This window comes from Indicator indicator, chromosome 1 (assembly GCF_027791375.1).
Source record: "Indicator indicator isolate 239-I01 chromosome 1, UM_Iind_1.1, whole genome shotgun sequence".
NCBI lineage: Eukaryota > Metazoa > Chordata > Aves > Piciformes > Indicatoridae > Indicator > Indicator indicator.
In genome coordinates, this window is record NC_072010.1 from 38,205,321 (window position 1) to 38,221,778 (window position 16,458).

The window sequence follows — 16,458 nt, forward strand, 5'->3', positions numbered from 1 at the left end:
GAACTGAGTCACAACTTCTTCTAGCTCCTAGATTGCCAGTTCTGAATTGGATGTTCAAAGGCAAAGGTTCTTCACCACATCATGCAACAGATGCTACCTGGTCTAAGTGGATGGCTCTGATAACACAGAGAGCTCGAATGGGAAATCTCGAAAGGCCTGGTTTGGTGGAGGTGATCACAAACTGGCCAGAAGGCACAAGCTGTGCAAAACCTCCAGAGGAGAGAGTAACTCGTGCTGAGGAAGCTCCTCCTTACAGTGATCTGTCTGATGATGAAAAGAGATATGCTTTGTTCACAGACGGTTCCTGTCGTCTTGTTGGGAACAAGCGGAGATGGAAATCTGCAGTGTGGAGCCCAACGCGCAGAGTTGCAGAAGCGAGAGATGGAGAAGGAGAATCCAGTCAATTCGCAGAGGTAAAAGCTGTCCAGCTAGCTCTTAACATAGCTGAATGTGAGAGATGGCCAAAGCTTTATCTCTACACCGACTCGTGGATGGTAGCCAATGCCTTGTGGGGTTGGCTGAAAGACTGGAAGAAGAATGGCTGGCAGAGGAAAGGAAAGCCAATCTGGGCTGCAGATCTGTGGCAAGACATTGCTGCTCGCATTGAGAGAATCCCAGTGAAAGTGAGACACATCGATGCTCACATTCCTAAGAGCAAAGCTACTGAGGAACAACAACACAACCATCAGGCAGATCTAGCTGCAAGAGTTTCCCAGGTGGACACAAACTCTGATCCTGATCCTGATCTTGACTGGAAACACCGAGGTGAGCTGTTCCTAGCCCGGTGGGCCCATGACTCGTCAGGACATCAAGGCAGAGATGCAACCTACCGATGGGCTCGTGACAGATCCATTGACATTTCCATGGATGCTATTACACAAGTCATCCATGACTGTGACATTTGTGCTGCTATTAAGCAGGCAAAGAGGATCAAGCCCTTGTGGTACGGTGACCGATGGTCCAAGTACAAGTATGGTGAAGCCTGGCAGATTGACTACATCACTCTGCCTCGTTCTCGATCTGGTAAGCAGTATGTGCTGACTATGGTAGAGGCAAGCACTGGATGGCTGGAAACTTATCCAGTTCCTCATGCAACTGCACGTAACACCATTCTTGGCCTGGAGAGACAAATCCTGTGGAGACATGGAACTCCAGAGAGGATTGAGTCAGACAATGGAACTCATTTCAAGAACAATCTTGTAAAAAACTGGGCCAAAGAGCACGGCATCGAGTGGATATTCCACATTCCCTACTATGCACCAGCTGCAGGGAAGATCGAACGCTACAATGGTTTGCTGAAAACCACTCTCAAAGCCATGGGGGGTGGATCTTTGAAAAACTGGGAGAAACATTTAGCACAAGCAACCTGGTTGGTGAATAGTAGAGGTTCAGTGAATCGAGCTGGACCTGCCCAATCAGATTTGTTGCGAAAGGAAGAAGGTGATAGAGTTCCTGTTATCAGAGAAAAGAATCTGTTAGGCAAAACTGTTTGGGTATTTTCTCCTTCAGGAGAGGCCAAACCTGTCCGAGGGGTGGTTTCTGCTGAAGGTCCTGGTCACACCTATTGGGTGATGCAAGAAAATGGTGAATTTCAGTGCATTCCACAAAGAAATCTAACTTTGGCTGAGAGAGGTTAAATTCAGAGTGTTGCGCAGACACAGCATCGCGCCCAAGAGGAGAGTTCATGAGATCTACGGTGCACGAACCCTGAGAGCCCTGAGTCACCTGAGAGTCCCTGTTCCTTTCTTCGTTCCATCTGCAAGGAAGCAAGCTGTTTGCTGTTTTTCTTGTGATTTGACTCTTTTGAATCATCTACATCTGAGATAGCCGGAATGGACTATGGTCTTTATTCACCTATTGTTGTAGATATTATTTTAGATTAGATAAATGATAGTAACAGCCAATGGAATTGTTTAGAAGGGGTGGACTGTGATGGTTTGAAACTGTCTTTTTAATTTTTCCTTGCAAAGTTCAGAACAGAGAAAGTGAAAGAATGTAAATAAGTCACTATTGGGTGTAAGAAAGCAAAATAACGATTGTTCTAAACACTTCCATTGGATAGAGAGAAATGTTTAAGAACTATTACCCAAAACAAAGTAGGCATTCGGCACATTCTGCGTTCGGCAGTGGGGGCAGTTGCTGGGCTGTCTGGCTGCTGTTTCTTCTTCTCTTCTGGCTGAAGATAACACACTGACCTTGGCAGCTAAGTTAACAACTTTCTGCTTAACTAACTCTGCTTCTCTGTCCAGGGGGGTCTGGGGGGGAAGCTCCTGGGAGAGAGAGAGGCCCCTTTGGGAGGGTCCCCTTGGGGGGGAAGCAAAGGGAGGTCGGTTGTGCTTTTTCTGTTGATTGTATATATTTGTGAATGTTGTGAATTTTGTATATTTGTACATATTCATTGCATTTCATTGTAGATTTTAGACTCTGCTTGTAAATACAGCTTTTCATTTGCTTCCAGACTGGGCTAGCCTGGTTATTGTCGGTGGGGGGGGAATTTCAGCTCACACCGACACAGCTTCCTTCCTTAAAGAAAGTTTCTTATTAAAATATTAATGGTAGAGATGGTAGGAGACAATCAGAGAGGATTTCTGGAAAAATGTAAAAAAGTATAGGAAAAGGATGAAAGACTGAAGATTTGTGCTTATGGATGAACTGTTAATTACAAATAGAGAAAGCATTTTTCAAGGCTGTGAAAAACATATATTAGTAGGAAAATTGTTTACCTGTAGGATTTAATTCTAGAATAAAGCTCTTATTTTAAACATCCTAAAACGTGTGTGGGTACACATGCATGTTTGCCTGCAGATCAAGTATTTGATCCAGCTGTGTAGAGCAGACAAGCAAAAATGCATCTTCTTTGATACCACCAATTTCTTCAGTGTGTCAGCCATAGGTGGTAATAGTGTAGCAGTACAGAAATGTGTCTATTTAGGACATGTCAGGTGTAATCTGTTCTTGATGAAGTAAAGCAGAAGATAGTAGGAGATAAATAGAGGTGCAGATGAGATCAGTACTACAGAGTTACAGCCCTCAGCAATGGGAAATACTGAAAAGGAGAATGTGCACACCTATAATGTGCAAAAGTGTGTTATTAAATTGATGCCATACGTGATATGAAGCAGTGGCAAAATGGCTCTGCTTGTCACTGATGTGATATGTTTTTCTATGTATTACAAAGGAAGTGTTACTGAAATCTGTATTTCAAAGAAGTATATCGAGAACATTTTGACAAAGAAATTGCAGATCTGGATTTATATGTGAATGGTTCATATAGAAAATACTCATTCATTACTAATGGCTTGTTTTAATGTTCATTTGAAGGTAAGATAAGACTCTAGATACTTTCTAGGAGATGTTCTTCTGACAACAGCTGTTGCCAAGAGGATTGTGTGTGTCTCAGATGAGCAGAACTGGGAGGTGAGGGGAGGAATAGGTGAGGTATTCCTAGAGTTTCAGCAAGCATTATGTGAAAGAATTGCAGTGAAAAAAAATATTTTCTTCTTTTTTTCTGGTATGCTTTCTCAAGAGAATGCTGCACAAATGACTGTCTCAAGCATTTGCAGCAGCTTTATGCCCATTTAGTTGTTAAATGATTATTATTTTTTTATTTTTTAATTTGTATTAGCGTTCCAAGGCCACGAAATCCCACTGTGACTCATGTGGCATTGCTTGCTATAATTCCTTTGAAATCAATTGAAGTGTCTGTGTTGCTGTAATTTATAACCTTTGAGATGGTTTGAAAATATGTACTAGAAAGAAGCCCAGTGGATACTTTTTTCCCCCTTCTTTTCTTTTTTTCTTATATTTTTTCCCCCTTCCCTTAGAAATTGAAAGTGCTTGCACTTTGTATTTTTATAGTTAACAGTCCTCATAGAGAAAAGTTCAGTATGATTTTATGTGTTGGGTTTTTTGTTTCTGTGTGGGCTGGTTTAAAATTTTTTATTAAAAATTTCCTTGAAAATACGAATACTGTTGATTGTGGCAGCAGCATTTCTGTGCCACGTTATTCCTTGTGCTCTGTTGCCTTCTAGGGGAGGATATCTTGGGGTGGAGTATGAAGAGCAAGAATTGATGGAGGGCACTGTACATCACTGCTGGATGCCTCTTGGATATCTCTTGGTGACGGGAAGCTTGTGAGCTGCTTCCAGCAACGTGGTTAAGGACTGCTTCCTGCTCCTTGGCAATAAGGAGATGTGTTGGATTAATGTAATAGGATCACATTGTGCTTCACCTTTCATTATCTAAGGTTGTGATAGGTTGTGATATTTTGGAAAATGGGCAGAATGGGTAATGTAGATGTTGTGAGTCACTTGAATCAATGTAATAGAGACACAGAGCTGCAGGGCTGTTCTCTTTGACACAGAAGGAGGTTTTGGCAGTCTTTGGTTTTGTTCAGGGTCGGATTTTACAATTTTTTTCCCCCTTCATCTAATACACAGGACAAAAATATTGAGTGGCCTTATGCTGTAAATGTCCCTCCTTCAGCATATGACATGTTCTTATTAAGAACAAATAGAAAAGGGGACTCTTTCCTTCAGAGCCTGAAAAAAAGAGTTTTAACTTAATAATCCATATGTTATAGGAGGAAGGATTATGCCAGCTAAAGAGTTAATTTTGATGTTGTACTACCTCCCTTTTCATACTTGAGAGATACAAATGTGATGTGTTTTTTTTTTAATAATTACATTTAAAAGGAACTTTTCATTAATACTGATTTATTTTTTTAAATATTTTTCCCTGTATGATTTTTGAGCCTTGTGATGGGTTGAAATTGCCCCCAGCATAAAATTGCCAGACTAGCTCATTGGAAGCAAAGGAAGCTGTATTTACAAGCAAAGCTACAGTCTAGAAATAAAATGCAATGAATATGTATAAAATACACAATATTTACATATATGTACAATTTATAAACAACACAAGAACCCCTCTGGACAAACCAGGGGGCTACTAATAGCTTCCCCTTCCCTAGCCCCCTGTACACGGGATAAGAGAAAGAGCAGAGAGTTGCTGTTCGTTACTTAAACACAACAAAAATGCATTCAAGGTCAGCAAAGCCATCAGAAGCCAGAAGTTAGTATCTGCCAGAGAGAGGAAGCAGAAAAGGAAGTTAGTATACACAACTAGCTTTTGTTTGTTATCTGTCTGTCGTGGAGCGGATTATTAGGGATGGAGGTTAATGGTTATTAATTATGAACATTATTTATTAATTATTAAAATTATTGATAACTGACTAATCACCATATATATATTGATTTGAATGCATAGTTGTAAAAATACAGTCCATAGCTGGTTCAGTATATACAATTTTACCCAATTATAATATTTACAGAATCGATTTCTAATTAAGGGAACGAAAGGTGCAGTTCCGCCGCTTGTCCCACTAGATGGAGACTCGAGAAGACGCTTGTGGCTTGCAACTATGTACAGAGATATTTATAACGTTATCATGAGGCAAGTTAAGCTAGAAATATCACGCGCCTACGCAGGCGCTTTGAATAGAATGTTACAGAATGTTGCACACATGGAAAGATACATTCTATCTTTCCTTATAGCCAGGCAAGTTGCCGGGTTATGCTGGCTGCTTGCTGCTTGTCTGCCCAGGGCTGGTCCCACCTGGGTGGTGCCCTTCTTTCTCCCCCCCCCACCTCTGTGGGTGGGGGCAAGGCTTTCTTTCTCCTCCTGCGTTCACAGGGAGGTGACTTTCCTTAGCAGGGTTGGAGCAGCTCCCTGAACGGAGGATTCGGCGCGGCAGGGCCGGTCCAGGGGAGTGGTCTTACACCATGAGGTGACGCTTCCCCTTTGGCTCGGCTCGAAGTAAGCTGACTATGCCAAATCTTGGTGACTGCTCCCATTAAGGTTACAATGCGGCAGTCTTGATCTCAATGGAGAGGGTGTTTTCTCTCTCTCCTTCTCTTGGGGAAATCCCAGGTTGCATTACCTTGATGGCACAGGGCTGTGGAGCGGTGACAGTAGGCGGCTCCTTTTCTCTCCCGCAAACGGTGGGGTCACGGAAGAATGTGTTTCTGCTTATGGCTGCTTAATTAGCTTGCAGCAGATCTGGACTGCCAGGCTTGGGGCTTAGTCCTTTCCCTTCTGGGCTAAAGCTTACCCTGGGGCTTCCTCAGCCCTCTCAACTGGGCTTACGATGCTGGTTCAGCGAAGGGATCATCCTGTTTGTGGGTTCCTCCAGTAGCTTGGTGGGCTGGCTTCTTTCCGTATTGCATAGGCTTCTAGTATGCTTGCACGTGAGAAGACTTACAGCTTATGCAGCACGAGTTTACATAGCAAGTGAAGGCAAAAGGAGAGAGCAAGGTAATAAACAAATGGAGTAGTACTTATAGATTTCTCGAGGCTGGATCTGGCCAATGGGCACACTTGTCAACAACCTGCTTCGGCTTATGGAAAGGGTGAAGCTAGAATTATGCCCTTAGATGGAAAGAGCATGAGTGTGCCATGTGATGGGTGCATGCAGTTGTTTACCCCTTAGGAGACAGGTTGGCACCTGGGCCTTTGTCCTCACCTCCTGAAAGGAGGGTGGAATGGGGGACTTATCAAAACATGTTGGGACAAGTCTGCTGGTATTCGGGGGCATAATTCTGGGCATATGGTGCCTTCACTACACTGTCCAACGGGATTATTTAGACCTTATTATTTTCCTTTTCACATCCAGTAGTGATTTATTTATATTCTACTACTTTCTGTTAAAAATCTGTGGAAAATTTTCCAGGTGCAGCCTGAAATTACCACAATCCACTCCTAAATAATTCCATTGATTGCTAATCCCATCCATCTAATCTAAAACAATATCTACAAAAATCAGTATCAAAGTCCATATTTTCAGTTTATCTTCCATTCTGGCTATCTTGGATGCAGATGATTCAAAAGTTCGAAAAACAGGAAATAAGAAAACAGTTTATCTCTTCGCAGATGAGACAAAGAAAAGGACAGGGTCTCCCAGGTGACTCAGGGTTCATGCTTGTGTACTGTAGATTCCTCATGGATTCTTCTTTTGGGTGTGATGTTGTACCTGAAGTAGAAACTCCTAACAGCTTGTACTGTACATTCTGAATTTAAACTATGTCAGCTAACATTAGATTACTTTGTGGAATACACAGAATTTTACCATTCTCTTGCATTACCCAGTAAGCGTGACCAGGAACTTCAGCAGAAACCACCCCTCAGATAGTTGGCCTCTCCTAAAGGAGAAAATACCCAAACAGTTTTCCCTAACAGATTATTTTCTGGAATAACAGGAACTCCATCACCTTCTAGAAATGTGATAGAGTGTCCAAAGAATGTGTCCAGAGAAGGGTGATGAAGCTGATGAGGGGCCTGGAACACAAGCTCTATGAGGAGAGGCTGAGGGAGCTGGGGTTGTTCAGCCTGGAGAAGAGGAGGCTCAGCAGTGACCTCATTGCTGTCTTACAACTACCTGAAGGGAGGTTGTAGCCAGGTAGGGGTTGGTCTCTTCTCCCAGGCCAATAGCAGTAGAATGAGGGGACACAGTCTCAAGTTGTGCCAGGGGAGGTATAGGCTGGATATTAGGAGGAAGTTCTTCACAGAGAGAGTGATTTGCCCTTGGAATGTGCTGCCCAGGGAGGTGGTGGAGTCACTGTCCTGGAGATGTTCAAGAAAAGACTGGATGAGGCACTTAGTGCCATGGTCTAGTTGATTGGATAGGGCTTGGTGATAGGTTGGACTGGATGATCTTGGAGGTCTCTTCCAACTTTGTTGGTTCTATGATTCTATGGTTCTGCCTTTCGTAGCAAATCTGATTGTGCAGGTCCAGCTCGATTTACATAACCTGTACTATTTACCAACCCGGTTGCTTGTGCTAGATGTTTCTCCCAGTTTTTCAAAGTTCCACCCCCCATGGCTTTCAGGGTGGTTTTCAGCAAATCATTGTAACACTCAATTTTTCCTGAAACTGGTGCATAGTAGGGAATGTGTTATATCCGCTCGATGCCATGCTCTTTGGCCCAGTTTTTTACGACATTGTTCTTGAAATGAGTTCCGTTGTCTGATTCAATTCTGTCTGGAGTACCATGTCTCCACAGGATTTGCCTTTGCAGACCAAGAATGGTGTTACGTGCAATAGTGTGAGGTACTGGATAAGTTTCCAACCATCCAGTGCTTGCCTGGAGAATGAGGTAGAATGATGTAATCAATCTGCCATGCTTCACCATACTTGTAGTCAGACCATCGGTCACCATACCACAAGGGCTTCATTTGCTTAGCCTGCTTAATAGCAGCACAAATGTCACAGTCATGTATGACTTGTGTGATAGCATTCATGGAAATGTCAGTGGATCTGTCATGAGCCCACTGGTCGGTTGCATCTCTGCCTTGATGTCTTGATGAATCGTGAGCGCACTGGGCTAAAAAGAGTTTGCCTCGGTGTTTCCAATCAAGGTCAAGATCACAGTGCATATCTACTTGAGAAACTTTTTTAGCTAAATCTGCGTGTTGGTTGTGTTCATGTTCCTCAGTAGCTTTACTCTTACGAATGTGAGCATCGATGTGTCTCACTTTCACTGGGATTCTCTCAATGCGAGCAGCCATGTCTTGCCAGAGATCTGCAGCCCAAATAGGCTTTCCTTTCCTCTGCCAACCGTTCTTTTTCCAGTCATTTAGCCACCCCCACAAAGCATTGGCTACCATCCATGCATCAGTGTAGAGATAAAGCATTCACCATTTCTCATGTTCAGCTACATTAAGAGCTAGCTGGACAGCGTTTACCTCTGCAGATTGGCTGAATTCACCTTCTCCATCTTCTGTCTCTGCATCTCCGTGTGTAGGACTCCACGCTGCAGACTTCCATCTCTGCTTGTTTACAACCAGACGACAGGAACCGTCTGCGAACAAAGCAAATTTCTTCTCATCAGAAAGATCACTGTAAGGAGAAGCTTCCTCAGTATGAGTTACTCTCTCCTCTGGAGGTTTTGTGCAGTCAGTGCCTTCTGGCCAATTTGTGATCACGTCCACCAGACCAGGAGTTTCAAGATGTCCCATTCGAGCTCTGTGTTACCAGAACCGTCCACTTAGACCATGTGGCATCTGTCACATGATGTGGTGAAGAACCTTTACCTTTGAACATCCATTTCAAAACTGATGATCTGGGAGCTGAAAGAAGTTGTGATTCAGTTCCAATTACTTCAGAAGCAGCTTTTGCTCCTTCATAAACAGCTAGTATCTCTTTGTTGGAGTGTAATTTGCTTTTGAGCCTTTGTAGCCACGACTCCAGAAACCAAGAGGACGTCCGCGTGTCTCCCCTGGAGCTCTCTGCCATAAGCACCAGGTTGGACCATTGTCACTTGTGGCCATGCACAGAATGTTCTTGATGTCCGCACGAGTTCAAACAGGTCCCAAACCCAATTGCATGGACTACTTCTCACTTTATCTGGTCAAAGGCTGTTTGTTGCTCAGGCAGGACCCCACTGTAAACTGTTTCTCTTTCGAGTCACATCATAAAGAGGTTTCACAATCTGACTGTATTCAGGAATGTGCAGTCTCTGAAATCTCACTGTACCTAAAAAATGTAGAGTTTCCTTCTTATTTATGGCATTTGCCATGGTAGAGACTTTGTTTATCACATCCAGTGCAATGTGACAGTGACCATCCTGCCACCGCACTCCCAGAAACTGGATTTCTCTGGTCCTTTCACCTTGTCTCACTTAATTGTGAAACTGGCTTTCAAGAGAATGTCAATGATTTTGTTACCTTTCTTGAAGACTTCTTAAGCAGTTTTACTCCTGATGATGATGTCATCGATGAACTGAATGTGTTCTGGAACTCCACCTTTCTCCAAAGCATCATGGATCACTACATGACAAATCGCTCAACTGTGAATCTACCCCTGAGGCAAACAATTAAATGTGTACTGTACCCCGCTCCATGTGAAAGCAAACTGAGGCCTGCATTGCTCTGCTATGGGAATAGAGGAATATACCAGGAAACATTCAAAACTAAGAATTGGGTAGATCTTACAAGAGACTACACAGAAACTGAAGAAAAAAGAAAATATTTTAAATAAGAACTTTCCCTAAGATTCTAAAGGAAGTCAAGACTTACAAACTTGATATACACTACTTCCCAGCTTCTGTTAAAAGAAAGAGAAATCTGTGATTTTGCGAGTTGTGGCATACAGCGTTTCTTGGCTGTGGTTCCCTGAATGATTCCTGACCACTCCTAAAAAAGTCTTCACTTTTACATCCTGTTGCACAGAAGAAACACCTGGAAAGCTCTCACTATTTTACTTTTATTTTTTTTCTATTGAAGTTCTTCAGCATAGTTGTGCTGATGTAGTTGTTGATTTGATCTTTTTTCTTGAAAGTAATTTTGATCCTGATCATTTAAGTAATTTATCTTTTCATGTAATAAGTATCTTTAAAAATCAAACCAGCTGACCTCAAATTATAAAATACTGCCCCTCCCCCTTTGGCATTCACAGATTTTGTTTGTTTGAAGACCGTTTTATTTAACCATGTTAATCCATTTTTTTGCTGAAAAGCCTTAGTGTTTTCTTAAATCAAACTAACAGATGTCCCCAGTTGTATTTCATGATTGGTGCTTCTGTTCCCTTGGCAGAGATTTCAGTCAGGTGGGTAGTGTTTCTGCTAAGTGCTGCTGCTTAAATTAGCACAAGTCAAAACTGAATAGTCTTTTGCAGTGAATTTCTTAAAAAAACCCCTCAAACCGCTGTCTCGGTCCAGAGAGGGAAAGAGACTTGGTTCTTTTTGAACATTCCCATGTTATGAAATTAGAGGCACAAACGGGGCCATCAACAGCGAGGCTATTTGTTAACAGAATAAAGTGGACAGAACAGAAGAAGGGAGAGAAAGAGGGGAAAAGTGGAGAGAGAGAGAGAGAGAGAGAAGGAAAGGCTTCCTCCTGCCAAGATGGTTTGGGTCTGAGGAAGGGTGCTCCTCCTGGAGGAGATGTCATCCTTTTTGGCTTGTGCTGTCCTCCCTGGAGAGAGAGGAGGGAGAGATCCCAAAGTCCAAGTCCTTCTCTGAGCAGCCTCCAGCATGTCTTCAGGAAAGATGTCTTTTCTCTTCTCCATGAGTTACAGCTGGCAGAACTTAAGGCATGGCTTTGCTGGTGGTGGTGAAGAGAGGTTTCCTGGACTGCTTCCAGGCTGCATGGTGTTGTCTTCTGTGTCAGTCTTTTTCCCTGTTTTTCTTCTCCTGAGCAGGCATTGCTGAGGTCTTTTATATGGTTCTTTTAGTCACAGGTTTTTTTTAGGTATGTGGCCAGGTTTTGTCCCCAGGGAATCTTCCTTTGTAGTTCTTGTGTGCTTACAGGGTTCCGGTGGGGGGGGGCTCTGCCTTCTCCTTCGCCTTTTACCTCCCTATATGCCCAATACGCATCAGGGGCTTACCATGCCAGGTGGTGAATCCATTGTCCTTTTCACCATCCTCCCTTTCTGGGGTAGAGATGATCTTGTCTGTGCACATTCCAGAGAGTTGTTATCCAGTGGCGTCTACTCATTACACATTTCTGTCGTCTGGGAGCAAAGGTGATTTTATCTTTGTTGATTCACGTCAAGAGAGACAAGATTTAGTCCCTTACAACCACCAAAGTAATGAGACAGCTAAACTGAAAAATTATGTAAAAATGATATGGAAAAAAAGTTTCAAATGGAAATTTTTTACTATAGCAGTGAGGGATTATAACATGTGTGGTTCAGTCTTCATTTGAAATGAGAAAGTAAAACATGACTCAATGAATTTTGTGGTAGCAGAATTAATTAAATTCTTAATTAAATTAAGAAAATTTAATTCTAGGTAAGATTATTGTTTCATTCTCTAAAAACTCCCCCCCCCCCCACCATTGGAAAATGGTAGTGCTTACATCTAAATACAAGGCTAGGTAACTATGTAGGAGAACTGGAGTCCTGCTAGCTTCAGTACAATTGAAGAATGACTTTATGTTAGGAGCACAATGAGGAATCATTCCACTATGTGCCTGACAGCCTAAAACTCAGCTTGTGGATTTTGTACTCCTCCTAACCCCTGCTGTTGAGCTTACATGCAGTTTCATGCTGAAGATGACAGAAGGTAAACTTGTAGAGTTTACGATACTGCTTTTTCTAGGAAGTCTGTTGGTGTAATTTAATCACAGTTGAAGCCTCAAGAGTAGTATAGTGCCTGTAGGATGTATCTGTTCTAGTTCCCTCTGGCACAGAGTGGGAATGCTCTTCTACTTTTACAGCTAATGAAATCTACTAATTCACAGTAGTTACCTGAATTTTCGCAGGCATAGTACTTGAGCTTGGAGTCACTCAACTGGGAAATCTGGCATTTCCATTCAGGCCACCAAGTCTTGCCCCTTGTTCTGTGTTTTTTATAAAAAAGAGGATCTTATGTTTTGTTTAGTTTTGTGGGTTTTTTTTATGTATGTATTTCCCTACTCCCCCATTCAGTGTATCTGGGTTTTTGGTTGGTGGTTTGTTTTTGTTTTTTGTTTGCATGGTTTTGGGTTTTTGTGTGTGTGGTGTTTTTTCTTTTTTCTGGTTTTTTTTTTTTTTTTTTTTGTTGTTGTTGTAATGGTGGTATGGTCCCTTAGAATTTACTTGACTTGAACAGCTAGATCCCATCAAGTGTCTGGGTTAGAGCACAACTGGGAATATTGGCAGGGCTAGAAACAAAAAGGTCTATCAAGTGTACTTTCGTTCAAATGATTTGCCTTGTTTATATGTTGATGATGTAGGTGTTACTTTCATTAAAAAGAAGTAGTTCTTGAAGCACTCAGGAATATTTATTTTTAATATTACTTCATGTATACTAAGCTTGTTTTCTTAAATCATTATTTTATTCTTTGGAGAATGGTGATTTCTTGGTTGGTAGTTATTTAAATGTTACTTAGGTGAGTGCCATATTTCAGACTGATTATCCAACAAATAGGAATTATTTAATGATTACTGTGATGTATTTAAATAAAACAAAGAGCCGTGAAGAGAGGGCAGATTGCCAGCTACTTAAAAACTGGGGCCTCATATAGGAAAAATTCAACAAAATGAGTAACAAATGCCACAATTTATGACCACTCCAGTTAAAATTACCTTTTTTTTTTCTTTTTAAATGTTTTTGGAGGCTAGAATAGATCAGCCCTTTTGAATGGATTAGCTGAATGCATTTAAAACTTAGTTTTCAGGTGAACTTATTTATTATATGTTCATAGAATTTTGCAGAAATATACTGACCCTGGACTGCCACAATGAGGGTCACAAATGCTGTTTCCAAATGTAATTGTGAAGGAGTTTTTCTTATTTAAACCTTTCACCGAATTTGACTATGGATGTACTGTAGTGCACTTCCATCTTTATCAGCTTCTTGATAGCCCAGGCAAGCAAAAATAGCTTTTACAGGATGACAGTATTACATGCTCCAAGCCTTGGGGGCTTTACCATACAGTCTTGCTTTTCAGAAACAAATGCATTTGTGTTGTGTGTGGGATGCTGCTTTTGTTTAATTTTGTGTTGTTGTCTTTTCAAGTGCATGATTGAAAGTATGCCACATGTATCAAGTAAAGCTTGCATAGCTGATTAGTTATTTTTGAAACCAGGTTCCTGTAATTCAAGGGGATGGGCATGAGGACTGTGTAGTGTTTAGTGTTACCCTATTCAACTTAATCGGCATGAGGGTTATTGTTAGTGTAATAGTGTGTGTGGTGGTGTGTTGTGGATTTTTTTCTCCTTTTATTTAAAGAAATAATGGAAGAAATCGCTTCCTTTACCTGATGTTGGTGTAAAGAAACTGATTACATAAACCAGTGTGCCAAGTGCTTTTAAATCTATCCTTCACTAGCACAAAAAATACACATTTAAGACAATAATCTTATATACAGAAAAAAATGTTTGCCAAGTAGGTACATGATGTGATATTCTAATACCTGTTTGTTTTTTTTTTTTTTTTCCAGGTATCTTTCAGATGAAGGAATTGAGGCTTGCATAAGTTCTTCGGAAAAAGTTAATACAAATGACATTATCCTAGTTGCCCTTAATGTAAGTTATGATTGTGAAAACTTTTCTAACAAATAAAAATTACCTATCTAATGACTCAAGAGTAAGTTTGTGTGGCTAACAGTTTACTGTTGCTTTTGTGATTTACATAAAGGATAGAGTACTTCTCTCCTTGCATGTCTGTTGAGAATTTTATTTGGAAATAACACCTCTTCCGGACTGAAATATGGAGGAGAAAAATGAACTTAATTTGCAGCAGAAATTTTTTTGAGTGTTTATGCAATGTAAATGTACAAGCAGTAATAAACCCAGACATGCTGTGCACTGACATAAGTGTGAAATTGAAGCACAAAATTTTAGTGTGTTGGGATGAATAAACCACCTTACATAGTTTGATTTCTGGACATGATATTCCTTAAAGCATATTCAAACTAATGGTGAATGTTTCTATGAAGTGTGCATATTTATGTAACTGCAAACAGTTTTGGTTTCTTTTTATTTACTGTAGAGATCTGCATTAGTAGTCATTATTCCTGACAAGAAATGAATACACATGACGTATATAGGATATATAAACAGTTTGGAAATAATAAACCCTTTTAAGAACTCCAGGAAAGTGTTTATGTGAATTCCTGCTTTTCAGAATTCTAGTATATGCATTGTTGGAAAGCATAAGCAAGTCTGCTTCCTTTCAATAACAATGAAAAAGAAGGCACTTATTTAATCCATGTATTTATTACTTACTTTTAATTTATTATATCAAAATCACAAGGGGAAGTTTTGAGAATTTTACACTTTGTTGAAAAGTTCTCAGTCATCCATAATCAGAATTCATGAAAGACTGTGTATGCTGTATGTAGATCTATGTAAACTTCGTAATATCTACATGTAGTTCCAAGGGGAAAAACTATATAGTAGAATGCTTAGGAGAAAAACGTGAGGTTTTGTTTGGTGGGTTTTTTGTTTTCCTTTTTTCTTGTCTGTTTGGTTTGTTTGCTGCTTTGGATTTTTTTTTTTCCTTAATGAAGTTGTCACCAAGAATTACTAGGGATTATTTCGTCATCTTTTGAGATTCAACCAATGTTGGTTTAAGATGATACTCTGAAAAGAATATCTCCTCTGCTCCTTTCATCTGATCTTTGAAGCATATGTTTGATCACTCATACCTATGCGTTCACCAGTTCCCATAATGAATTTGAAAAGTAAAGCAAAATCATAATGAAAAATTCCAAAGAATGTAACACAAAGCATGCAGAGGGCAGGCATTTTGTTTCTGGAATGTAGCAGCATACTGCTATGCATTACTGCTTTATAAAATAAAACCAAAACCAAGCCCCAAAATGAAATAAAGTCTCTCCAAGTGATTATATGCTGGCACAAGTACTAACATGGTCATTTGTGCATTTATTTCTGGTTTGTTTGATCAGTAATACAAATAAAATAAACTAGAGATGCTATACAAGCATCCAAAGCAAGTTTTGGTTGCTTATCAATATTTTTGTTACTAAGTCAATCGTTTAATGCCCAGAAGATGAAGTTGCCTGTTGGATAAGTAGACAGTAGCAGTGTGGCTTGAATGCCAGGATAACAATGACTTTGAATTCCACTTATTACAAATTCACTAATTCACTCCTTGGCTGCTAGAGACATGTTTCAGGCAAAATAAATCAAGAAGTCAACTGACTCTGGTTTGTTTTTTTTTTTTTTTTGTGTGTGAATTGCTGCTTAAATAAGTATGAAGTAAACATAAATGTGTCTTCAGTTCTTCAAATGTTTTCATTTTACATAAGATCGTGCAAAGAGTTTGTAGAAGTTGTGTCTCCTTTCTGCTGCTGTGGTTGCAAAGCACCATGCTGTTTCATAGATGTGCAACATGTAGGAATGGTTGATAGGAACCTATGTACAATTAGAGATAAATGGCTGACAGATGAGTCCTGTCAGGTGGGCTCAGAATGAAAATCAAATTGTGCTTTATCACTATGGCTATCTTGTGCAACAGAGTGAGTTGAGCATTTTTGCACTCTCTAGATACTCAGAGTAAATACATTAAAACGAGCATCCCTGCAATTAATTTTCTAATGGTAGACTACTAATGTACCTCACTGAAAAGCTGGATAAACTACTTGTTTATAATGTTTTAGATACTAAAATATAGTTCTGTTCAGTTCTAGATTACGATGCCACAACAGTTGGCAGTCACAGTTAATGGTGCATTAGTGTACAAGTTCTACTAATAATTACACTTAGTCCTTCTTTTGGAAGTGTTTGTGATCATAATAAATAAAGAGGGTTTTCAGATTTAGTAAAGTAACCTGCTCCAGCATGTTTTCTTTAAAACAAGCTTACTTCAAGCAATGGAGTTTAGAAAACATAGATACTTTAGACTGCACTGCTGTGCTTTATTGTTTTTCTTAACACATATAAACACACTAAAAACCTAATGTGTGAAGTTTAATTAGTTTTTATTCCATTTCCTGTTTTCACATGCTGGTTTA

The 16,458-nt window shown here is 40.3% G+C and overlaps 1 protein-coding gene across 2 annotated transcripts in view; it reads left to right on the forward strand.

Moving 5' to 3' along the window:
- The window catches only part of TDRD3 (tudor domain containing 3), a 113,101-nt gene that overhangs the window by 44,904 nt on the left and 51,739 nt on the right, over positions 1 to 16,458 (forward strand). For both annotated transcript variants that reach the window (XM_054381639.1, XM_054381644.1), the window contains exon 2: positions 13,921 to 14,005. The gene's annotated coding sequence lies outside the window, so the exon portion shown is untranslated. The remainder of the gene's footprint in view (positions 1 to 13,920; positions 14,006 to 16,458) is intronic.